The sequence below is a fragment of the Peromyscus californicus genome, unplaced genomic scaffold, assembly GCF_007827085.1.
Source record: "Peromyscus californicus insignis strain IS unplaced genomic scaffold, ASM782708v3 Scaffold_19__1_contigs__length_69161282, whole genome shotgun sequence".
Classification (NCBI taxonomy): Eukaryota; Metazoa; Chordata; class Mammalia; order Rodentia; family Cricetidae; genus Peromyscus; species Peromyscus californicus.
In genome coordinates, this window is record NW_026294491.1 from 39386065 (window position 1) to 39412413 (window position 26349).

Consider the following 26349-nt stretch of genomic DNA (forward strand, 5'->3'; position numbering starts at 1 on the left):
GTTAGAATGACTTGAATGAATTATAGACTCATAATATTTTCAGCTAGGGGGTTTACGAGTACATGACCTCCTCAGAAGTTAAGGAGCTTCATATTTGTTTGCAGAGGGAAGAGAGAGACAAGGATCGAATGTCAGAAAACGTGGATATGTGACCTTTTGTTCTGGAATCTGACAAAAATATTGTTTGGTTTTTGTAAATGTGATGAGCATGTGGCCTATTGTGAAAAATGACTGATGCTCTTGTCTAGACTCACACACAAAACCTGTGTATTTTCCACTTATCTAAAAAGAAATGAAAAAAAGTAAACAGAAAATGATCTGAAAGAACTGTAAAAATATGGGCTCGGGCGGTGGTGGCGCACGCCTTTAATCCCAGCACTCGGGAGGCAGAGGCAGGCGGATCTCTGTGAGTTCGAGGCCAGCCTGGGCTACCAAGTGAGTTCCAGGAAAGGTGCAAAGCTACACAGAGAAACCCTGTCTCGAAAAACCAAAAAAAAAAAAAAAAAGAAAAAAATATGGGCTCTTGAGATGGCTCATGGGTAAAGGTACTTGCTGCGGAACTTGATGACTTTCATTCCATTCTCAAGACCCCCTTAGTGAAAGGACACTAACAATTCCCTCAAGTTGTCCCTGTTGTGAGGCCGTTTCCTCTAAGAGAAAACCATCCATGATGGTTTCTTCCCACGGAGAGAAACTCATCATTAAGAGACAGGATGTTTACAAGGAGGTGAAACAACAGAGTGTGTGAGAGGGAGATGAAACATCTTATCCTGCTAGGAATCTCACTAAGCTCAAGAAATCAACAACTCAAAGCCTCCAGGAAGCTCCTAAAACTGACAAGATTCACTAGGCACCTGTCTCCCCAGGCTTAAATAATTTATAATGCCTACTGAGAGATGTAGTCAGACCAGATGAACTACCTAAAAGACTATCAGACAACTGTGGTTCTTGGAAGAGGCTCAAATTAGCCAAACCACCTGGGAGAAGCAGGGACCAGCCAGGAAGTCTGAAAGTCACTCCCCAACCTATTGAACTGCATGCAGGGTGTGCGGTGTGTTCTAGGTTTCCAGCCTCTGTGAGTGTCACCTATACTCTGGTGGGCTTTTAAGTGCCTTTGGGTAAATTCTGCTCCCCTAAGTAACTGCTCATTCACATTCTTCTAAGTATTCCGAATAAAATTAACTGGTTCACCAAGTTGAACTTTGATGGCCATTGATTCTCCATGTGGGGTAGGTAGACATTTGCTCACTTCTCCCTAGGAATAGTGTCACACAATAGTCCACTGAACTCCACATGCACACACATGTACACACACACACACACACACACACACACACACACACACACACACAGACACACTAAATAAATAAATATTTAAAATTTCACAAGTAAGGAATAAGAAGTAATAAAATATTCCCATCTTATTTTGCAATTCCTCCTTGAGTTGATGTGTGGTCTTCTTCACTCATCCTGTATTAGTTAGGGTTCTCTAGAGGAACAGAACAAATTGTATGAATATATGTGCATATAGGTATATACATGATTTATTGAATCAGCCTTTACTAACATAGTAACAACACTTGTCTCCAACCTGATAGGTTGAGAACTCAGTAATCACTTGTTCCTTGAGGCTGATGCCTCAGCAGTGCTAATCTGGTGTTGAAAATCGAAAAGGTTCCTGAAGATCCTCTGTCTTAAGTCCACACTGGCATCTTGTAAATGCTGTTGATATCAGTAAAGGAACCATCATTGTCGTCGTCATCATCGTCATCAGCAGCAGCAGCAGTATCAATCAACTCAGCAGCAAAAGGGGAGCACAAATAGGCAAACGGGAGGGCCAAGAGAAGAAAAGGCAGTATCCCTGCTGTCATGCCCCTTTGGGTCTGTGCTGTTACCAGAAGGTGACATCCATGCTTGAGGCACGTCTTCTCCACCAATCAGAACAATCCTTCAGTGGCAGGTTCCTACTCAGGTGGTTCTCATTGTTAAAGCCAACCATTGCACACTTCCCCAAAGAAGGAAGACACCTTAAAGACACAGTGAAAACAGTTCATGTGTTCACTGGCAGCTGAATTCCATGAGCTTTGGTGAAGGGGAGGCTACAGTTTTTGGAGCTCTACATGTGGCCCACAGGAGCAAGAAGACAGTCAACACATGTAAGTCAGAGGCAGTGGCGTGGAGAAGGTGTTCCAGAAGACCACGAAAGAGCTCAGTCTGATGGTGTAAGCATCTTCTGCTCTTCCCTGACCAGTGAGGCAAGAAGGCTTCCTCTCCAGTTGCCCTCCAAAGAAAACTTTAAAAATAGATGAGAATTTTTAAAATATTTTGAATAAAACAGCAAAAATGAGGAAAGGGCTGGAGAGATGGCTCAGTATTGTGAGGACTGAATAAGAATATATATATATATATATATCTGTAGATGCAGAAGAGCATCGAGCATAACTCAAAATGCATTTATAATAAAAATCAGCTATCTGAAAACTAGATCTAATAGGCCAGTCTTTCCTTTAAGAAAAGAGTAGAGAGAGAGACACTGAAGGTTGTCCACCAAGACAAAGAAAAAGTTAGGATGTCTCTTTCCTTATCAAATCAACATTATGGGATTATTAGAAGCCTGTGTAGTAGGATGAGAGAGAGAGAGAGAGAGAGGAGAGAGAGAGAGAGGAGAGAAGGAAGGAATGAAGGACAGAAGGAAGGACAGACAAAGCTGCAATTATTCCATCACCACATTATTCTCCATCACAGAGAGAAAGAACCAAGCCATGCCAAGTGTAATAAGCAAGCACAGCAAAGTGGTAAGACACAAGGTCAAAAAGTTTAATTGTAAAATTTAATTGCCTTCCCCTATCAGTAATGAACAACTAGAATTTGAAACTAAAGCAACATTGTCTTGTATAATAGTAATGAAAAGGAGGCACTTGGGAATAGATCTAACAAAGTATGTGTAAGACATCGATGAGGGGCACCTAGGTGCAGACCTGAAGCTCATGTAGAGATGAGAACAACATGGACAGCAGCCCAAAGGTAGAGTAACGAAAGCACAAAACCAACTGAACAATGCAGTGAAAGAGTGTGTGTGATCCAGCATCCAAACGGAACCTGGTGGAACAATTTATGCAACATAATAGATAATATACTAGAAAAATTGCATCCCAAAGCATAAACCTCTAAATCTATACTTCTATAAATAAATCAGTGGGAAAAATAGGGAGAACGATTCAACCTCTTGCATGGAAGAATTTCAAAGTCATACATTTCCTGTCGAGTGTCTGGAGAATGACTTCCACCTCTTAAAGCTGGGCTGTGCACAGTGTCTCACTTTCAAAGAACGGAAGGATAGAAAAAAACAGTAGCTTCATGGTGAAGAAGTCCGGTCCAGACTCCTTTAGCCAGGGAGCAAAGTACAGCCTCAAACACAGCAGGTCATCCAGAAAGCACAGGACACGATGTGTCTACACGGCCTTTGAAGAAAGAAGAGGAGGAAAGAAGAGTGGAGATGAGATGAAAGGAAGATGGAAGTGAAAGGGGGAAAGGGAGGGAGGAGAAGGCCCAGTCTGGTTGTGAGAAAAAGGATACGCAAGGCTGGAGGGGTGGCTCAACTGGCGAGGTCACTGGTCTGCCAAGTCTCGCAAACCTGAGTCCAATCCCTGGGACCTACATGGTGGACAAAGAGGAATGACTACCACAGGGTTTCCTCTGACCTCCACATGAACACCCTGGCACATTTGCCTGCCTGTACACCCGTGTGTGTGCATGTATACAAACACACACACACACACACACAAAAAAAAAAAAACCACACACACATACATGCATGCACTAAATAAATAAATAAACAAATGATGCCCAAACTCCAATATACATAATAATACACTGTCAACTTGCTTATCATTGTGGCCAGCAGACATTTCTATAATTCAGTTAATATGTTTGAAATAGCAGACATAGGTAAAGCCCCAGAATTCAGAAAATAAAACCAAATGAAATAACAGGAAAATAGCACTATAAACCAAAATGTATAGCAAAGAAGCCTTAAAAAGGTAGAGTTTTATAAAAATAAAAAATACTGACTCAACTTATTAAACTGTTAATTCATTACCATATTCTACAACTAATTAATAAGGAGCCATTTTGTACCAGATAATCTTCCAGTACTTGGTCAACAGCAGAGAGAAACCTAACAAACACTCTTGGCCTGGCAGACTGGTGCACTGGCTAGAAGCTAGGTCATGAGTGAGTCTGTGTCCATTAGGAGATCAGTACTATGGGGAGGAGATGATTGAGTCAAGTGACAATATTAGTCTAAGCCCATTTTTCTAGAATACACAAAGGAAAATTAATATTTGAATGAAGCCTAGGTGGGAGTGGAAGGGTCCAAGGAAACATTGAAGGAAGACCCCAGACTCAAGCATCAGGTAAGAGCAAAGAGCATCTGCGGGGTCATTCACCTGTACAAAATGAGGACGACCCTGAGAGGAGCGAGCAGTCTTCTTTTAGGCACAGCTTGGGGAATTTTAGGAACAGTTAGGTCATCTCAAACATAATTGGTTAAACAAGCAGCGGTTACATTAGTACACTTTTAATTGGCTGAGGTTTTATCTTTGGACATACTTGGATAAGTGTCAAGGGGGTTGCAGGAACTGTCCTTGAGACGTTGTGGGGTTGACTCAGGTTTTGTTCATGTTCTCTCCCTCATCCCTGAATGTGATTTGTTGAGAACTGGCCCTTTGTTGGGAGAGACACCTGTTTGCCCCTCTCAGAGAACTGAAACTGAACTCAGTTGTAAAAGTGGGAAAGTTTAAACTCTTCAGGAGGACAAGAGCGGCAGAATCTTGATACCAAACTGCTCCAGCAGGATTTGAGGAGTCCCCAGAAGTTCAGAAAGCAAAGTGGTGGCATCTGCTTTAAATGCACTCAGCTTTTAGGCTGGGGAGAAAACTCAGTTCTTAGAGTGTTTTCCTTGGGTGCAGCATGGGTACCTGAGTCCAATCCTAAAAGTGAGGTGCAAAATGTGACCCAGAAAGAAAATTGAAAGCACAGCTCTCACTTCTAAAGAGATAAAAGTTTATTCGTGAGCCAAAATGAGAGGTCCTGGCCCAGGAAGACAGGCGCTGCTGGTTCCTGTGATTCATGTTCCAATGAGGGGGCAGTATCCCAAGCTTTTTATAGTAACAGAATGAAGAAAGTGGGAACAACATAAATCAAGACACTTTCAATTCAGTGGTGGGCACATCAGGGAGGTGTGGAGAACTCCGCTTTAGGCCTTGGATGCTGACAGCATTCTTAGCCCTTCGGTTGGTGGAAAGGAGGGTTTTACTAGGTTAATACATTCCAAAAGGTTTTCATTTGTTAGTCACAAGATCCTATGTCCATCATAGAAGCGGGCAAGCAATGTCTATTTGGGATACTAAAGATAGCGTGCATGCACACGTGCGTGCATGCGTGAGTGCGTGCATGGGTGTGTGTGTGTGTGTGTGTGTGTGTGTGGTTTTGTGACTTTTCTAAGTCAGAGAGCACAATTTATTACATGGCTTAAAGGTTATGCAAAGATTAAAGTTTAAGTAAGTTTTAAAACTTGAACAAAAGTTGTTGGAACTGATCTACTTACTTTTCTTGCAGAGTTTCCTCATGTGGGTGAAATTTAAAGTATCTTTATGAGATACATTGTTTGAGTTTAGGGATAGATAAGGGAGCTAAACAATAAAAACTCAAGGTTACAAACATCCTGGACCAAAGTAACCATAGTTCCTTTGTTGTCTTTAATGCCATCATTTGAGATGTCTTTAGGAAAAAAACACATTACCTCTGTAGGCATTTTTATTTGACCAGTTTTGTTGACATCTCCTGACTCTCCTCAGGAGAGACAAATGAGTTCCCAGGGTAAGGGAGCTACACTCATCCTTCCCTTTCCACACCCTGGAGTTTCCCTTGCCTTCCCATCAGGCCTCACTGTCCTCCTCTGAGCTTTTGATTCCTTCAGCTTGACAGGGCTTGAAGATCAAGTCTCCAAAACTTCTCCAAGATGAATAGGACACAGACCTTGCTGATCAGGGATCCAAAGTTTCAGTCTGCTGGTGTCTTACAGGCCATGAGAGAGAGGGTCGGAGCTGGAGAGCAGAGGATTGTCATTGGTGGAAATCCGAGGGGAAGATGCTGTTGCTTGAGATGATGTCAAATTGTACAAACAACAAAGCAGGAAATGGATTGTTGTGTCTAATCTTAGAATCACCAAAATTGCACAATAACTACCCCCCCTTTTTTCAAACCATAGGTATTGAGAGTCACAATGCTTCTAAACAGTACCAATGGCTATTCAGTGAGACTATGCCGAGGCAGAAAAACTGAATCCACTAAGAAATCTAGTTATGGAATAGTTTAGAAGGAAATAGTGTGAGTTTGTGATCATGAAGTGTGATTAGACACATTCACAGTGTCTAAAAACAATAGAGCCAGCAGCATGGGTCAGCAGGTAAAGGTGCTTGTCACCAAGGCTGACCACCCGAGTTTGAGGGCTTAGACCCACAGACAAAGGAGAGACGAGTCCTTGTAGGTTACCCTTTGACCATGGCGTTCATGCATCCTCTTCCACACACTAACGAATAAATGTAAAGTTTTGAAAGGAAATAAAATAACAGAGAAGCAAATCAAAACAAAGTAAAGCTAGAATTACTGATGGATTTGTAAATGGGCCTTACCTGGAGGTGACATCATAGGAGCCGGGCACAGAAGCACACATCTGTAACCACAGTGTTCGGTGACAGAGCCAGGCAGGCCTTGAGAGGTCTGTGTATCAATCTCCTTGTCTCAAATGCACAGTCACAAACGCACACATACATATATGTATAATCAAACACACACATGCTTATGCAAACACACAAACATGCATCTACAGGCACACTCACATACACACACACATACACATACAGACACATGCGCATGGGCATGTCCATGCATATAGAGGCACACACAGACACACACAGACACACACACACACACACACACACACACACACACACACACACACACACACCACACACAACTTCTTGACTCTACACATAGCTTAAGTGTTTTATTGTCAGGAGCTGGAAGAACTTTGCTGTAATAATTTAACAAATTTTTTCTCAGCTGTCTTCAAAGTATGCATTTTATGATTTCCTGAGTCTTAGAAAAGGCTAATGAATCTCAAGCTAGAAAAGACCATCTGTGAAGCACTTTATAAGGGTTGACATTACAGGTGAGTTGTGTGTGTGTATGCACGTGAGTGTGTGTGCATGAGTGGTACATGTGAGTATGTGTGTGCATGTGTGCGTGTGTGTGTGTGTGTGTGTGTGTGTGTGTGTGTGTGTGTGTGTGTGTGTAGGTGATATGAATGATATGAATCTTCTGCAAGAACAGAAAGTGCTCTTACACTCTGAGCCGTGTCTCCATCCTACCACAAGTGGTTTTAATTATTAACAAAACAATAAGAAGCCAATACCACCCTTTCTCAGCAATCTTGACATGTAAGCTAGAGGCCTCTGCACTTTCCCAGTGTTTTAGGAGCCAGAGAGGTAAAGAGACGGTAGGTTATGCCAAAGGCATGGGAGGCCTCTTGGATTATTTTACAAAAAAATAAGGCCTGTGGTCACTTTGGAGGAATCTGGGGAGGTTTTTTGCTTGTTTGGTGAGGTCTTCACAGATTCTTAAGTCCTTTAGTTTGATGGAGCAGGGATTTATCCATTCCAAGACAATGTCAGAAACAAGCAAACAAACAGAAAGCGTTTATGTTCTCTGGTGGACTCTGAGTAAGATCTAACTGTCACTGCTTTCTTAGGTTCGTCCTGTTATGTACTAAGTACAGGTGGGCTCTTGAATCTACCTCCTGGGTTACCATGGAGACAGAGCGGCAGCACCTGACACTTCCTAGATGGGGAATTTGATTTTTTGACCCCTAAGGCACATATGATTGGAGCTGCTGATGCCTCTCTTCCTGGTGACACACTCATGAATTCCCTTAATAACTTCCCTCTGGTCTGCCTGGGGCAGCGGACTCTCAGCCTCCCCTCCGATCCAGAAATCTCTGGAAAGCGGTGTGGATCCTTTCCTTTCTGCTTCTGTAGAAGCTGTGCAGCCTTAACTCTGGGGAAGGGGTGTCAGGGCCACCTGTGTGGCCCCTGGAGTCCAGCCAGTTCGACACACACAGCCGTCAGCCCATTGCCCTGGGGACAGAGTCTTGCCCGTTCAGCACACACACTACTCAGTTCATTACCCCAGCAATGAGGGGCAGCGTCCTTCCAGGAGCCTTGAAGGCTCCTTTCTGTCACAGGTGTTAGGAGTCGGTCTCTGCAGGATAAAACGTTAGGGCCATTTTTTACCCAGAGAGCTGTTTTCTGCAGCAGAGTCTCCTTTGTTCTCCATGTAGAACATGAAGGATGAGGAAGCACAGTCAGGGTGAACCAGCATCTTTTCCCGAGTGTGAATCTCTTCCTAAATTGGTAAGTTCACACTTCCAAGCTGATGCACTGGGGGGAAAAAAGGCTTTGCTTAAATTGTCCCTTGAAAGCTGTTTGTGCCCTGCCCTGTCTTTTGAGTTTGTTTATGAAGTTATTTTTGGTTGTTAACCATTTTACTTTGATATTTGGTAGAGGTTAACCTTTTATGTTTTTTAAGTTGATTTGTTTTGCGTGTGTGAGTGTTTTGTCTGCATCCCTTGTGCCCTGCGAGGTCAGAAGAGGGCATTGGATCCCCTGGAACTGGAGTGACTGACAGATGTTTGTGAGCTGCTCTGTGGGTGCTGGGAACTGAACCTGGGTCCTCTTCAAAAACAGCCAGTACTCAGATGCTGAGCCATCTCTCTAGGCCCAAGGCTAACCTTTTAATTCATGCCTGTATAATGATTTTTTTTTAAACAAAGGGGTGAAATGATTGTTTATTTTGCAGAACAGAGGCCAGATTTCTAGATTCAGTGGGTGACAGTATTTTTTAAAGATGGTCCCCCAGTTAACCATTGGTATCTTTAGATTTTTTTAAGGGTATTTATGACTTGATGAGGAGTTTGGACTGCTGATAAATATCCCAGGTGAGTTTGATGACCTAACTTATTAGCATGGCCACTGCTACTCCACCTATCTAATACACCATCCACATAGAGCAGAATCTAGCTGCTTAGAGAAGTAAGCTGTGGGTCAGGAAATGTCCCCTAGCTTTCAGGTGACAACTTCCAATGTTGTGCCTTGTCTTTCTGCCATATATACTGGGGGCGGGGGGAGGATCAGAAATTTTCAAGGTTCAAGCTGAAGGCAACCAGCTCTTTCTTTAGCTTTTGAGAAGATGTTACTAAAGGCTGAGGGGATTTTGTTCACTTTTGCTTTGGAGGGTTCCACAAACTCAGTGACTACATAAGCCCACGTAGAAAAGGGTCCTGGGTATTGCTGGAGGCAAAAAGCATAGCCCTGTCATCTGAACAAAAATGAATACATACACCTGCCATGCCAGGAGTTCCCCTGGTCTCTTGATGACTGTCTACAGTCTTTTCTGGGAAACTTCACCAGACAAAGTTGGGCCGGGCAGTCTCCAAGGGCAGCCATCTTTGAAACTGAAGTCTCCTCTTACCCTCCCTTCAGAAGGTGGGCCGTCCTTCCTTACAGAGGTTTCCTTTTCTACAGCAGGGCAGCCACCAGTTCTATGACTAGCCAACCTGTGCCAATAGCAAAGTGACCAGTACTTCACAACCCCTTCTTCTGACATCATTCAGAGCCAGAGAGAGAGCAGTACTGGCCATGACGTGTCCAGTTGTTCCCTGCTGAGGGCAGGGCCCATGTTCTAGGCTTCTGGTTGAGTAACATAATACCAAGTCTCTGGTGAGCAGCAATCAGTGACCATGGGAAGACAGTTGCTCTCTGCCAAATTTGACCATGAACCAGTCTTAGAAACGTGACTGGCAACAGCTAGAGCAGATCTCTCTCCTCAATCCCTCAGAACTGGGAACAGCTTCTAGGGTCTGACTCAAAAGTCCCTATAGAACTTTCTGGATCCCTACAGCCAGCTCAGGGGTACATCTATCACAAAGTAGAGGCACTGTCAGCATTACATATACTTCCTGAGACCTGCCAGGGAATGCATCAGATACAACTATAAGGAGAAATGGGGCTGGAGAGCCGGCTCTGAGCACTCCCAACTTCCTGCTATGGCTCAGAGGTATATTGACTACTTTCCTTATGGCTGCAACAAAACAACACTCAAACATACCCTAAAGAATCAGGGTTTATTTTGGCTCAGAAGACCCTAGACAGTGGCCCATGACAGTGAGGAAGTCAGGTAGCAGGAACGTGAGGCAGCTGCCGACCCTGTGTCTATAGCCAGGAAGCAGGGAGAGATCAAGGTTGGTGTTTGTATTTAGCCTGGAACTCCAGTCCATGGAATGGCGCTGTCCACATTTAGGGTATGTCTTCCCTCCATGAATTAACCTAGTCTATAAGCTTGGTCAAGGACAAGCCAAGAGCTTTGGTCTCCTAGGTGATTCTTTCAAGCTACAAATCAATACTCTCACAGGCCGGCCTCTGTGATGCATTCTGACCCTGTGTGTGAGTGGCATTTGCACCCTTGGTGGGTTATGCAAAGTGAAAAAGGAAACAAATTGCCAAAATAAAAGGAAAAACAAAAACGTGGCTTAACTTCACTGGCAAACATCAGAAGGGCATGTTGTCAGTCAGTCTCTCCTGTAATTCTACATTGGCCTGAGGCAGAAACTCCAGAGGACCAAGCTAGAAGTCGGCCAGTTGGCATGGGAGGCCTTGGGAGCAGAGGCTCCCAACTGCTTCTTTGCAGAGACTCACAACTCAGTCAGCAGGACATGAAGAAAGAATGTCAGCTGGCCTGGCCGTGGGGAAGCATATTTCTGTTGGCAGGGATGGGCGTCCTTGGATCTCCCTGCAAAATTAACAAGACGCTCAGAGCTTCTTAGGAGCTGCCAGTGGGTCCTGGTTGGGGATGCTGAATGACGGGGAAGGGTACCAGCTCTAAGCCAGCAAGGCTGAATCTGTGAAGCGAGGAGTTCAGCCTCTGCGAGCGGCAGGGGCTGTGTGGGTGCTCGGGGCCAGCTTTTAAGCGGCCAGAACCAAGACAGAAGGAATGACATCAGTGATACGTTATGGCAGCTTGTGGACAAGATCCAAGATTCAGCTTCCTGTAGAAATATCCAAGAGGCAGCAGGGCTGCTGGTCACAGGCCTGTTCTGGATCTTTCTTTGCAGCTCCGAGCACAGAGCTGTAGGGTGGGGTGAATTCTCTCTGTGAAACAGGCCTGTCTACCATTTATATTTTTTCCTGAGGCCCAGCTGATCCTTCTCTCTCTGCCTCCCAGGTGAGCACACTCCCTGCCAGCCCAGGACCCTGGCTAATGCCTTTCCTCACTGTCCAATGACTGACTTACACTGTCAACCCCAGCCTACCAGCTGGTGACATAATTCACATGGGCCACCAAACCTCAAGGGAAGCCAGTCTCCTCTCGAAGAGCTGCCATAGTCCACAGGATGGGAGCCCCAGGGTGAGGTTTCATTCTCTCTGCTCTGACTTCTGCCTACCACTTATGGGTCCCTGGCTTGATTATTGCTTTTATGCTCTCCAGCCTCTTCATTTTCTAAGCAATATATTTGGAAATGGAAGTCATGCATCCACATCCATGAGCTGGCATCTTAGACCTGCATGGTGTCATAGATCAAAAGTAAGCATGCTGACCAAGACCAGCCCTCAGGTGGCCAAGTGGCACACATGCAGTGTGAGCATCCCACTGCTCTGCAGATACATGTCACCTGTGAATAGTGGTGGACCATATGTAGTTCATGGATGCTTTTGATTGTAAACTACACAGGAAGAAGCTCTGGGGAGCGGTGACTCTGTGGGTCTCATGGCTCCTGGTATGTGAGGGGCAGCAGAATAGCTCCCAGAATGCTGTGGTTCTGAGAGGGAAGAATGCTACCCTAAGCAATTGTTTCCTGACATATGTACAAGTGCAAGTGGTCACAGTCAGAGTGTGTCACAGATAACATGAGAGATGCTGCTAGTCGCTGGTGTCATGGTCACTGCATGCCCCAGCTGTGCTGTCTCTCCTCTAAAAATAAAATAAGGAATGTTCTGCTCATCTCTGCAATCCTTTCAAGATGGTGGCAGCATGGGGCTGGGAAGATGACCTAGTCAAGATGACCTCAATGTACCAGCATGAGGATTTGAGTCCTTGAGAAAAAGACTAGGTGCCAGTAGCCCACGTTGGTAATCCTAGAAGTGGGGTGGCAGAGACAGAAGGATCTCTGGGGATCACTGGCCACAGAAGGATCTCTGGGGATCACTGGCCAGTGAGCCCAGCTGAATTGATGAATTCAAAGCTAAGTGAGATCCTGTCTCAAAAGTCAAAACAGGCAACATCTGACTAGAGATACCCAAGGTCAAGCTCTGGCCTCCACATACACATATACATACACATGCACCCAAACACATATCTGTGCACCCTTACACACAGCAGACCCAGACCCATACACAAATCAGTGGAAGTGTACCACCACCAAAAGGTTCATGTACTTGAAAACAAATTTCATTTGAGTGACCGATACACCATCACTAAGTTCTTCCACCCTTGATTCAAGGTAGTAGAATCCAGGGTCTGGAGATGTCCCACAACAAATGCTCACCACCCCCACTCATGATTACCCTCTTACCATCACAGCTGCTGTATCAGTGTGTGAGAAATGGAAGCCACACACTTGCAGCAGGTAGACTTGTTTAAAAAACAAAAAACACAAAGCTACTCATTTGACTGCCTGGGTGTCTGTGTCTGCAGCCTCTCAGGTTGGCCTGTGACCTGCTCACTGCAGGCTGCTCCCCTTGCAGCTGCCCCCAGCTGCTTGATAACTTTACTCTCTGTCTACAGGACCTCATGGCAGATTTAACTAGGTGTGCCGTACATTATATCGGTACATTGTCTTGTTGCCAACAGAAGCAAGCAGGCCCTCTGTCGTCTCAGACCCCTGCGTGTTTATGGTAATTGTTCCTCAAAGTCCCTGTCCTGAATCGTACTGCCCCCTCCCCCCCAGCTCTGTGACAGAGAGGAAAGAAATCAGCAAGCTGTTAAGGATGTTAAAAACACTGTGTCCTTGAGAACAGTTAGAAGGTGAACCATTTCCAGCAGAGGTCACTGGTGCTTATGCCGTGGTCTAGTAATGCCATAAGGGGACAAGCAGCTAGGTGGGGGGCATCCCTGGAGAGAAAGCTCTCAGGACCTCCAGCTGACAGTCTCAATGCATCCTTCCAGTCTATTTCTGCGGGGTGTCATGAGCCCATTTGACAATGGCATCTTTGTTTGCTCTCTCAACCTGCTACTCCAGGCATTTTGGCTGGATGTTGTAAGCCTCCACGTGGATGCTGTTTTGCTGCCTGTCTACTCCCTGCCATTTATTCCTTCACTTTGGTTTACTACTCAGCCACTCAACACTGAAGTCAGAGCTATTGCAGACGGCTCTCCAGACTTACAGAACACTCACCCAGGAGAAACTTGTCTGAGGTCCCAACTTTCTGGTAGATGCAGTTGTTGCCACAAACCGTCTACAGCACAAACTCATGCCAAGGGTGCAGTGCTGGGAACGGCCCCATCAAGGGTAGGTAATAGGGTTGTGTGGTTTAGGGAAGATTTATCAAGAAATAGTTGAACTTACTAAATGTTACTTTGTTTTTTTATTGTCATCATTCTAAAGAAGGCCACCACTATCATATTTCCCTGCCCCTAAAATCTTAAGTATCAGTTCTAAATAAAAAAAATTATTGATAAATGTTAATAATGCAGCATCTCCATATAGTTTATACAAGTTGATACAGAGACTTCTATATTATACTTTGTACACTGAACTTAACACCACTTCAGCTATGTGCATTCATCAGCAATAAAATGACAAATATTCAAAGCCTTCACAAATGGTTTTACAAATCCAGCCCTGTTCTATGTCACATTCTTGCATGTAGACAGTGTATTCATGAGTAAGGATATAGCTCCTTTGGTAGAATACTTGACTAGCATGCACAAAGACCTGGGTTCCATCTCTATGGCATCATAAACGGAGCATGGTGCTGCACCCCTACAATCCCAGCACTTGCAATGTGGAGGCACAGGGATCAGCTGCTCATCAGTCTAAACTATAAGAAACCCTGTCTCAAACAAATAAAAAATAAGCAATGTACACAGGTGAACAATTGTAAATACCACCACAAAACCAGACACATCTGCATACCAAACTAAGAGGTAACACATGCTATTTCTACTTGGGTTCAAAGTATGAAACTCTAAAGCAGTAGCAATCATAAGACCCAGCATCCCCATTTTGACAGATGCAAAATTTATTTCATATGTAAAATAATTTCTTGGATATTAGAATATATGTAAATTTGTATTTTTTTTCTTTTTGAATTATAGCCTCAAAACTACAGATGACTTATGAAAGTAATGTCAGTGACTACTGCCTGATTAAGTGGAGAAGATGCACGGCCTGAGTATTCTGTGCAGTGTTTGGGAATGAGAGCTCTGTGCAGGAAGAACACTGCACATTTGATGTGCATAGAGATCAGTGCTATTTGGGGACAGGATTTGAGAACTATAGTATGCAGGAGAGCCAGCCTGCTGCCCTCCCTTGCCTCATATCCGTTCTGGCCTTGGAATGCTCATTAACACTCTCAGGCCTAATTCCTTCATTAGCAAACCATGTCCAGGTAGAAGAGGACTTTCCATAATCGGAATCTAACACTGTGTCTTGGTCACTGTTCTATTGCTGTGAAGAGACACCATGAGCAAGGCAATGCTTATAAAAAGAAAGCATTTGATTAGGGACTTGCTTACAGTTTCTGAAGTTTAGTCTGTTATCAAAATGGCAGGGAACGTGGTGGTGTGCAGGTGGGCACTGGAGCAGTAGCTGAGAGCCGTATCCTGATCCACAGGCAGAGAAAGAGACTCTGGGCTTGGCATGGGTTTTTGAAACCTCAAAGCCCACCTCCAGTGACACAGTTCCCCCAGTGAGACCACAGCTCCTAATTCCTCTGATCTTTTCAAATATTGCCACTCTCTGGTGACTAAGCATTAAAATATATGAGCTTATGGGGGGTTATTCTTATTCAAAGCAGCACACATTGATTCTTAAGGGTACCACAGGGTCACCATCCCTGAGCCTCTTGCAAACATGGAGAAAGATGAAGTGTGCACCTTTATGAGTTGTTGACTATGAAGACACCAGTCCTAGACAATCATAAAGCTAAACATAAACAAAACAGGTCCAAGTTAATAAAGCCAGTGGCCAGTGTTGAGAGCACCCAGCCAGTGAGATGCCAGGCCTTGAGGGAGCTGGTGGCAACTTTTGGAAGGGCCCACTAAATCATATTTAATATACAGCCGCAGACTTGTTTAGCTATGGCTAAACTTAGGTCGGTGTCCTTTTCTTGGAATTCCTTTAGTAGAAGAGGCTCCTGAAGGTGTTCAGGTATGTATCCTGCCTTCCCTACCTGATACCAGCACACACTCTGGGCAATACAGAAACTATGTCTGTTCTTCGTTTGTACAGGGCCTGTCCCTCACCAAGGCTCTCTTCCACCGTAAGGCTTCTTGTGGCTCCAAGGAGTCCCATTCTTCTAGAAGCAGCTGGGCTTCCTGGCCTGGCCTGGATAGACCGCTGTTGTGTGATAGACTTTTCCTGAGGGACACAACAAACCACAACCCAAACACACACACACACACACACACACACACACACACACACACACACACACACACACACACAGAGTGCACACTCTCTTACTTATTCTAAAAAGGGAGCCCAGAGAAGACCAAAGTAACAATTACACCAAAGCTCAACTTGGTAGAGCAATGAGTTTGCTGGGGTTACTACCAGGAGTGTGGGTGAGGACTCACTCACAGGAGCAGGGATGACACAAAAGCAGCCTTGTCACCATAGAGCCCACCCCAGAAGGGGTGAGGACTCATGAGAACCGCAACCCTGAAGCCCTCTGCACAGCTGGCAGGCGGCTCACAGACCAGAATCTCCTCTGGGCATTCTGACTGATCAGGGTCCCTCTCCCAGCAGTTATTGACTGTCTCTATAAAGCTGGAGAGGGGTCTTCGAGAATCTCCTACATTCCTGCTTTCCCAGATGGATGATATTTGGTCCTGAGTTTCATAAGCCCCACTGCCCCCACTCCCAAAGGGAAGGCTTCACTTCGGAGGAAGTGCCATATGACAACGGCATTTAGGGATGTGGGTAAGTGTCCAGGCAGCATGGTAAGGAGCAGCCGGACATTTGGTAGCCCAGGCATGTTTGGGGAAAGCAGAGAAGGAGCATGGTGCCTCCACTTGCCTTGAGCTTCCATATGAGAAAACGTGTTTGACTGTTTTCCTCCTCCATCCCAGCAATCAGCTTTCTCACGAGCAGTACCACCATGTGGGTGCTAATCTCTGGCCGGGAGCAGCTGTCTCCACTGTAATTCCTTTGATTTGTTTCTCATTCCCTTCCTCCTCCTCTGCCTGTGCCAAGTGTGTATGTGAGTGTGTGTATAGGGGGTCTACCGAAGTGTGTGTGTGTGTGTGTGTGTGTGTGTGTGTGTGTGTGCGTGTGTGTGTGTGTGTGTGTGTGTGTGAGAGAGAGAGAGAGAGAGAGAGAGAGAGAGAGAGAGAGAGAGATGGGGGGGTCTCTCTCCTTGACCTAGAACTCACAGTTCTGGCTAGCCAGTGATCCCCACAAACCCTCCTGTCTCTGCCTTTTCAGTGCTGGGATTCGAAGTATGCATCACCATACTCAGCTCTTTGTGTGGGTTTGGCGATCAAACACAGGTCCTCGTGCTTGCGTGGCAAGTCCCCACATGCCCCCCCAGCACCACCTACCTCTACCCTCTGCTTACTTCTAATGTGCATTTTGTATTCTTGCTTCTCCAGCTTTTCTGTTCTCCTAGGGGCAAAGGGAAGCCAAGCGGCCCCACACTGACTCAGCTTAGCACTCTCCCAAATGCAATTAAAACGCGGAGGACAGACAATCAATATTTCATAATCTACACAAAAACTGCTCTCTGGGATGGGCTGCTGTGGACGCTGACTCAGGGAGTAAGCGTGTGGCTGCAACTGCTGAAGCAGCCAGCTGCAGTGAGGAACCTCCACCTCGTCGCCAGTCTCCCAGCCCAGCTCTCTTCCAGGCACTCCTCCCTCAGCTGGCGAGGTCAGATGCTATGCAAGGCAGGGCCACACGGAGAAAGACCACATCCAGCACAGCCTCGGTGGGGTTCCTCTTGCTCTTCCTACCAGGACCATAGGTGCCATCTTGGAGGAAAATGACAAATGCAGGCATGTCTGGCGTACACATTCCCACTGTCCAACTTCCTCCATTCCCTGAACTCCTCCTCAGAACCCCTGGGATCACTCCCGGTGGCCATGGGCACCTTGAGACAAGATCCAAAGGATTTGTGACTAGGGCTAGTCAACTCTCTTTCTGAGACACATAGAGACCACTCCCAAATGTCAAGGAGCTAAAAGTAAGTTCTGGGCCCCTTAATATGTTACCTCATAAAAACAAGCCCCACGTCGTCAAGGAGAGACCTTTGTTTCAAGCAAAAGCCAAGATCCATCAAAGGCCCTTAAGGAACGCCACCTGAAGTTGACATCTGGCCTCCACAGTCAAGCACACACAATACACATTCACACATATACATGAACCTGCACGCACACAAACACAGACACAGCATGCTTTTAGGAGGGAGACTGAGGCAGGAGGATTGCTGTGAGTTCAAGGTCACTGTAATGACTAATATTGGCTGTCAACCTGATACCTGGGAAGAGAAAACTTCAATGAAGAATTGCCTCACTTCAGATTGGCCTGTGGCCATGTCTTTGAAGCATTTTCTTGACTGCTAATTAATGTAGGAGGGCCCAGCCCACTGTGGGTGGCGCCATGCCTAGGCCAGTAGTAGGCCAGGGCTATCTAAGAAAGGTAGTTTAGCCAACTAGAAAAAATAAAGCCAGCAAACAGCACTCTTCCGTATTGCATTGCGTTCCCACACATTCAAACTACCCCTTTCTCCATCACCTGTGAATGGGAATGATACAGCATGGACCTGCAACACCAGCCTCCTTGTCTCCCCCTTCCCCGACACACCCCTACCGTTACACTATTGGGAGACTTCCACACCTGCCCTGTCAAAGCTGCTCTTGTCACCCACTGGGTATCCCACTTCCTGACCTGCTGCTGCCCCAGGCAGTCTCCACATTCCGTGTGTGAATGCCTGCGTGCCTATGAACACAGACCCACAAAGAGCAGGACAGTATCACGAGCACCCAGAGATTGGAAAAGAAGATGAGAATCTAGAGCCTAGGAGAGTAGGAGACTTATAGCCAGAGGCTGCATTTGCAGCAGGGCAGTCACAGGCTCCCAGCCAAGCAGGTTCCACCGCAGTCCACACTGGTTGTTTGTGAGCCCTTGGGGAGGTGATGGTTGATCAGAACAGTGCACAGAAGACCGATACAAACCGCCATACACACCATAGCACACGACAAACACACAGCACACAGAGAGCAGGTGCAGTCTGGAGAGGTCTCCTGGAGGATGGCAGGGCCCTGGGGGTGTGGAGGACAAAAGGAAAGAAAGGCTCCCAGGAGAACAGCAAGGATCCTTCCCAGGGAGATGGGTGACAGGTTTTCCATAAACAGAAGACACAGAGCGAATCCGGCGAGGTTGTTTGCACAGAGCAGAACTGACTGCCGGGCTCTGCTGCCGCTGGCACTGATGAGCAAGGGCACTTGCGCGATACCTCCACCCTACAGGCTTCTTTCTCTGTGTGTGAGCAGACACATGTGCACATGTGTGCTCACACACTAGAGATGGACATCAGATATCTTCCTCAATCTCTCTTCAGTTTTTGAGTTGACATCTCTCACTGAACCTGATTAATTGAGGCAGTCTTATTGGCCAATGAAATCCAGGCATCCAGCTTTTTCCATGTCCTCAGCATGGGAGTTACTACTGCTGGACCTAGCTTCTGCATGGGTGCTGGGAACGCAAACTCTGGTCCTCACACCTGTGCAGCAGGCCCTTTGCCAGCTAAGCCATCACTTTGGTCCCCACCCCCATCTTTCTAGGTGGCCAAGTAAGGCCCTCTTCTATCCACTATGAACCAGATGAGTATAGCATAGGCCAGGAGCTACTGAGACATGTCACTTTTGCTTACAAATAAGCAAAAATCACATACAGTAGGAAATAAATTCACATGGTATTACACTGAATCCAAGATGTCAGAAATAGTGGAGGTGTGGCTGTCCTGGGAGCCTTGAGAGGCTTGTCCCTACCTGCAGGGCTATCTGGTAGCCAGGAGCCAGGCTGCTCATCGTACATCTGCATTTCAACTTCTTGCCTGGCTCTAAGAGGCAAGAACATTAGAAATACCCAGCCACGTGACATAGCAAGCACTGTTGGGAACCATGCTGGTGTGGTCTGGCCCTAAGAAGTCAGTTTCTTGCTCCCCCCTCACCCCGGTCCACCACACCCAGCACCCAGCACTTTCTGGCACTCATGAGTGGATTCTGTTAGCTCACTACAGCAGTGCCCAGTGCAGAGCTGAGATCCACCAGTCATCCAGACTCTGTCTCTTGGATAAAGAGGAGCTACAAAGCTAAGCCCAGAGAAAATTGACTTTTCCACAGCCCGTGACCCCAGCTGGACGTGTAAAACATCTCTGGTGGCCTGGATCTGCCTAAGAATTCACCATAAACTGTAGAAAAGGAAGGCGTTTACCTGAGAATGAATTTCATCTGTCCTTAATGCTAGGAAGAAAAGAGTAAAAACACAGTTCTCCTGAGCACATGTTCATCTTTCACAAGGAGAAAATGTTTGGATGAAAAAAATATTTTAAATCAAATTTATCTCTTAAATGATACTTAAAAACAAAAAGATTCTATACATTAATGAGGTAGCATGGTGTTTTGTACACGTGCACCGTGTGCACCATTAAGTCAAGTAAAGCATCCATCTCCCCAAATCCCTGTCCTTTCTTTATGGTGAAGGCATTTAAACTCATTCTTCCTGGCTTTTTTAATAAAAAGTATCAATTAAAATTTGTTCTTAGATAATTAACAGATGTACACAGTATCTAATGCCCATCCTCACCACACCCTCTCCCACCCCCACATTCTCCTTCATCCAGAATCTATCAATACCCTATCTCTCAGAAGTAAAAGATGTAGTTCCACAAGCCCCTCCCCTTTCCATGACCAACTGTAGATAGGGTCAGTCTTGTGTGGGCACAGTACAAGTGACCTCAGTGGTGAGTTCATGACTGCAATGGTTGCATCAAGTCTGGAGAATGGAATTTCAGAACCCTTCCTCCTGTCACTGGGCTCTTAAGACACTTCCTGACCCTCTTTCACAGTGTTCTCTGAGCCTTAGAGGGATAGTGTCAATGTCTCCTTTAGGGCTGAGCCCACAGCTATCACTTCCTTTTAGCATCTAGGCAGCTGTGATTTTCTGCACTGACCACCATTCCTGTAAGGAGAAGTTTCTGTCTGACTTAGAGACTTCTGAGGTCTAAGGCACGTTCTTCTTTCTACAGTTATTCTAATGTGTGGAGAACACCAGGACCTGTGGCTCCTGTCTGGCTATACCTCATGAGCCTTCCCAGCATTCTCCCCATCCTCCTTCCTCCTCCCTTCATGTCATTCAGTAACGATGTTGTGATGATATCACTTGTCAATTTGAAAGATCTGGCATCACCGAGGGAATGACTCCCTGGCTCTATCTGTGAGGGGTTTTATCTAGATTGGATTAAGGAAGGTGGGAAGAAGCTCAATGTGGGAAGCGCCGTTCCGTGGACTGTCATCTTGACCTGAATAAAAAGGGAAAACTGGATAAGCACCAGCATCCATCTCTCTCTGCTTCCTGACTGCTGAGGCATTATGACCAGCTGCCTCAAGCTCCTCCTTCATGCTTTCCCTGACACAACAGCCTCAAACTGTGATAGAGGATAAGCCCTTCCTTCCTCAAGTTACTTTGTCACTAGATGGGAAATGTAACCAACACAGCTTTTACTTTCAACTGCTGTGAGAGAAAGGCCTAGTTGTTGTACTTCACATGCCTGCCAATTCTTTCTGAGAGACACTGTCACGTGACAAGACAATAGGGCACACCCATTCTGATAAATACAGGGAATGTGCCCCCTGTTCTGATGATTTCTTCAGCCACCACTCCGGATACATGTCACAGGCATTGGCAAGTCCCTCACACCCAAGAGGAGAAGCAGCTGCTCACAGTCCCCTCAACTCCTCTTTTCAAAATTCAGCCTTGTCAGGCTGGCAAGATGGTTTAGCAGGTAAAGGTACTTACAGCCAAGTCTAAGTACCTCTTATGTGACACTATTCTGGGGAAAGATGACAAATAGCCATCATTCCAGATAGGGAACTGATGACAGATGAAGGTAAGGATACCGTCCAAGTCCAATCTGGTGAGTCAATGAATTTTACTGGTGTTACATATAAAAGAATAGTAGAGGGTCAACTACAGGAGCAGAAATGACTCAAACACAGCTGCATCACCAAAGCCCACCAGCATGATTGACAGCTCACAACAGATAGAAATCTGGAAAGCATTCTACAGGCAGCTCAATGGGCTAAACAGTCTTTCAGGCAGCTCCGTTGATTTACTTCTCTTCTAGACAACACTACTGGTCCTGTCTCTTCAGGCAGCTCTGCTTGTCTGTGTCTCTTCTAAGCCCCTCAGATGGTCTCTGTTTCTTCCAAGTGGCTCAGCTGCTCTGAGCCTCTTTTAGGCAGCTTAGCTCATCTGAGACTATCTCTCAGCAGTCCTTCTTATATAATCTAGAAAGGAGGTTAGTAAATCTGGTCAGTTTCAGGAACTTCCTAATGCCTTTGGATTGTTCCCTTCCTGAACTAAAAGAGATTCCCTACAGGTCAGAATGTTTCACCTCCTCTTAGAACATCTTGTGTCTTAAGGAGCTTTCTTCCTGTTTTATCCTCACAGGAAATAGCTACATACTACCTGAATTTTATTCCCAGACTCCACACTGCAGAAGGAGAGAACAGAGTTCAGAAAGTTGTGTTCTCACTTCCCCATGCACACTGGATATGCACACATGTGCACACGTGCATGCGCATGCACATGCACACACACATTTTTGCATTGTTTGAATTTGAAACACTTCTTTTTTAAAAAAAAAAGGTTTATTTTTATTTATGTATGTGTGCATACAAAGGCCAAAAGAGGACGTTGGATTCCCTGAAGCTGGAATTGCAGGCAGTTGTGAGCTGCCTGGCATGGGTGCTAAGAAACTGAACTTGGGTCTCCTGAAAGAGCAGCAGAGTGCTCTTAACTCCTTAGCCCTGTAGAAATAGCTCTTATCAGAAATAAGCATGCCAAGCATATTGAGGTCCCTCGTTTCACTGTTTAGGGTCTTATGGGCAAAGCCTCCTAGATCTGGTAGGACTTGCCTTGTGACACCTGGCCCTGGTGAGGGGCTCATGGCCTTTAGTCACACAGGGTATCTGGGGGGAATAGGAATTCCAAAATATACCTAGTCTGTGTACACAGCCTTCACTTTGCAGCTGGTCAGAGCATATTGACTCCTATCATTCTATCGAAAGCTAAAAACACATAATAAAATTTCTGCAATGCCTGCCATGTTGACATTTGAAATAGACTTTAAATTTCAAATCCCTTCTCCACTTATAATGTGACCTTGTATGTGTCGCTTAGACTTGCAGAACTCCATTCTTCTCAACTGGGAAATGAGGCACATCATGGCTGTTACAGAGTTGGTGACCAATGAAAGAGATAATATCATTTCCACAGAGCCTGGCATTGTAAACACAATAAATACATGTTATCCATCCTTTCACCTAGTATCGTTATTTAGGTCATAAACTCATTGATCTAAAACCTACTGAATGCCTTCTATACAACAAGAGCTGTTTTAGCAAGTCGCATTACCTGTAGTAAGTCACAGCCATACAATAACCAATAAGGAATGCCAGGCTATCACAACTTTGACCCCTCCCCTCCAAAATCAATGTGATAATAAAAGCATTTTGGTAGTCAGCTTGCATTGTCAACTTGACAAGGGAGTCTCAATGGGGAATTGTATGAATTGTTTTGGTCTGTAGGGATGTCTGTGAGGGATCCTCTTAACTGTGTAAATTAAAGTGGGAAGATTCACCCTGAATTTGGCTGGGCCCTGGACTGAGTGAAAAGAGCAAGTGAATTGAGCGCTGGTCCGTTCTGTACCCATTCATTCCCTCTCTGCTCTTGCCCGGGGGTGTGATGTGACCAGCTGCGTCACATTCCTGCTTTGATTTCTCTGCAGTGATTGGCTGCAGCCTGGAATTGTAAGATGAAGAAAGCCTTTCCTCTGTAGGTAGTTTTCATCAAGGTATTTTATCCCAGAAACAGGAAACAGAGCTACGGCAGCAGAAGCAGGTCTCCGACCTGCAGACAATGTGTGCTCCTTCGGTGGATGTCTACTCCAGTTCACCAGCCTCTGGATTTAGTGTTAAGTGGCAGAGGATGAAGACATTGGAGGAATGAGGACACAGGGTTGCAGTAACTGTGAAATGAAGACAGGCACTCTACAAATCACAGAGCGCTTCCTAGGAGAGAGGGGGGTTGAGATGAACTTCAGACTGTCTTAAAAACAAATAAACCAAAAGTATGAGGTAGACAGCACTTAGGAACAACAGCTGAGGTTGACCTCATACTGCCTTATTCAAAAGCACATGTGTGCACCTTTGCATGCGTGAGCAAACACACACACACACACACACACACACACACACACACACATATACAATAACTCAGCATGTGTATATTAACCAAATGTGTCATGAATAATCAACACTATAGTGCTCTGACTTTTCCTAAATCTTCTTTTATTTTCAAATGCTTTGATTAGAATATGCTAATTATACATAATAATGAACTTCATTGTGACATATTTACATAATGTACATAGCGTATTTCTAGTATTTACCCTTGTTACCCTTGTTACCCTCTCCTGTTCGGCCCCCACTCCCATGAATCCCCTTCTTCTTCCCAACTACCCCCTTCTGCTTCTCTCTCTCTCTCTCTCTCTCTCTCTCTCTCTCTCTCTCTCTCTCTCTCTCTCTCTCCCCATGTGTCTGTACGTGTGTGTGTGTGTGTGTGTTCCAATGAGTTTCATTTGGATTGTTTATGGGAGTATGAGTGGGAGTTCGTTTACAGGTGCATGGATACCTAAAAGCACTATAACACTGAAGAACATTTCTCTCCTTCCCCTATCAACTGCTAACTATAAATACGTACTCAAGGCCCCAAGAGCCCCTTTCCCCCTCCATGACAGGGTTTTGACTAGCCTAGTGTTGTGCAATTAATCACAGCTACCATGAGTTCAAAAATGAAATGGCCGTGCCCTGCCTGGAGCAAAGTTCACACTGCTCCTTTCTTCTTCTGGCTCTTAAATTCTTCCCTTCTTCTAAGATATTCTCTCGGAGCTTTGAAGGAGGTGATGGTGATGTCCTGTAAGAGGAGTAAATGAAGTCCCAAGTGAGTGTTCTCTGTAGACAAGGCCATGTCAAGGACCCCAACGTCTCAGACCCATAGGAATGGCAAAGCCTTATACTGGTCCAAATGTGGGTGTTTAGGAACATTTGACCTTTATCGAATACCAGTGTATGCAGAAACTATCAACCACCACTTCTCTCTCCCAGATGACTGCAACCTGAGACTGCTGGTCTCACAGACCTCTTACTGATTAGCTACCCACTCCTCTCAATTATGCTTTGTATAACAAACTCACTGAATTGCTTCTAGTGTCTCCCTCAGAGCTCACAGCCCACAGGACACCAGCTTTTACATATCTTTTGTGTCCATGTGTCTGTCATTTCTTCATTCCCTGTCACCCTAGTTAGGCCAATCACTAAGCCATGCTGACCACAGCAGTCCTATTTACTGTTAGGCATTCAACTGTCTGAATCATCCTTTCTTGCCTGTATCCATTCTGGTGTGTACTGAGCACAGGTACTCAAACGGACTCAGGGAAAATATGCCTGTGCTTTACAATAGTGTTGGTGGTAGACACACTCTTTCAGCTGGTGTGACGCAGGTACGAGAGAAGAGCCTGTGGGAGCGACTCTAAGAGGATGAGGCTTTCATGCAGGAGAGTAGAACCGAGAGATCTATGGGCCTTGTTCATGCCCTGATTTCGATAGCTTGAGGTGGCTAGAGTGTGGCTGGAAGAGTTTGTGTGTGGTAGCAGGAGGCTGAAGGAGCGGCAATGGGAAGCAGTTGGGTGAAGGAAGCGTCTTCCTCAGATGAAGTTAAAGGGATTGTTCTGGGCCTGACTAGTTCCTGACATCCGTAGTTGTTATAAAAAAAGAATGAACTTGGCTCTGAGTCTCCTTTGCTTTCCACTCCACCGGGCCATTGTTTTCTCCTACCCTCCTGGTGCCATCGACCATACTGTGATGGTGCCAGACACCGAATTGGTAAGGCCGCCTTGAATTTTCAGCCTCTGAAACTATGCACTAAATAAATGTTTTGTCCCATGTTACTCAGTACCAGCCATGCCAATGTAGTGAAACAAAACCGATAAAGACATTCGCTCATCTCTGAGCCTGTCTTACATATGGTCCAACCATCCCTGACCACAGACAGCGTGACAGTCATTCCAATGAACAAAGTCAATCCAATTTGAGCAGAATTTTCTAGATCAAGAGGCTGAAAGAAAAAGAAGAGATTTCTAACAACAACAAAATATTTCCTATCGCTTCTCAGAGAAGAAGACGTGTAAATCCCATGCCCAGAATATCTGTAAGAAGGCTCACCTCACTCTAGAGCCTCTCAATTTGCTTTCTCTTGTGGCACTAGGCTGTTCTGGTCCCAGGGCTCTCCACTGAAGCCCAGTCTCCTTGTTACAGTGGGCTAATAAGATATAAGCAACACACAAAACTCCCATTCTCCTCTTGAATATTTGATCATCTTTAAAGTAAATTCCCAAGGGTGAATCCTACATAGCCAAGGATGCTTGACTTTCTCCTAAATAAGATCACTCATGCCCTCAGGTAAGTGGAGTCCTCAACAGATAGATGTCTGCCACTCTGAAGAGGACACTTACTATCCTGAGTGTCCCATTTATACATGCAGTTTTCTCTCCCTTAACCAACAAGTTCTTACCTTGACGCTTCACAGTTCCAGGAGCCCCCCAGGGCAAACCTGAGCCAAGGTGCTTCCATGGGAGGAAACATGGTCACTATGACAATTCCTGTGTTGCATATTAATGTATCCCTCTTGGATCCAAGAGTGCCAAACTTCGTTCCTAATGTTTTATT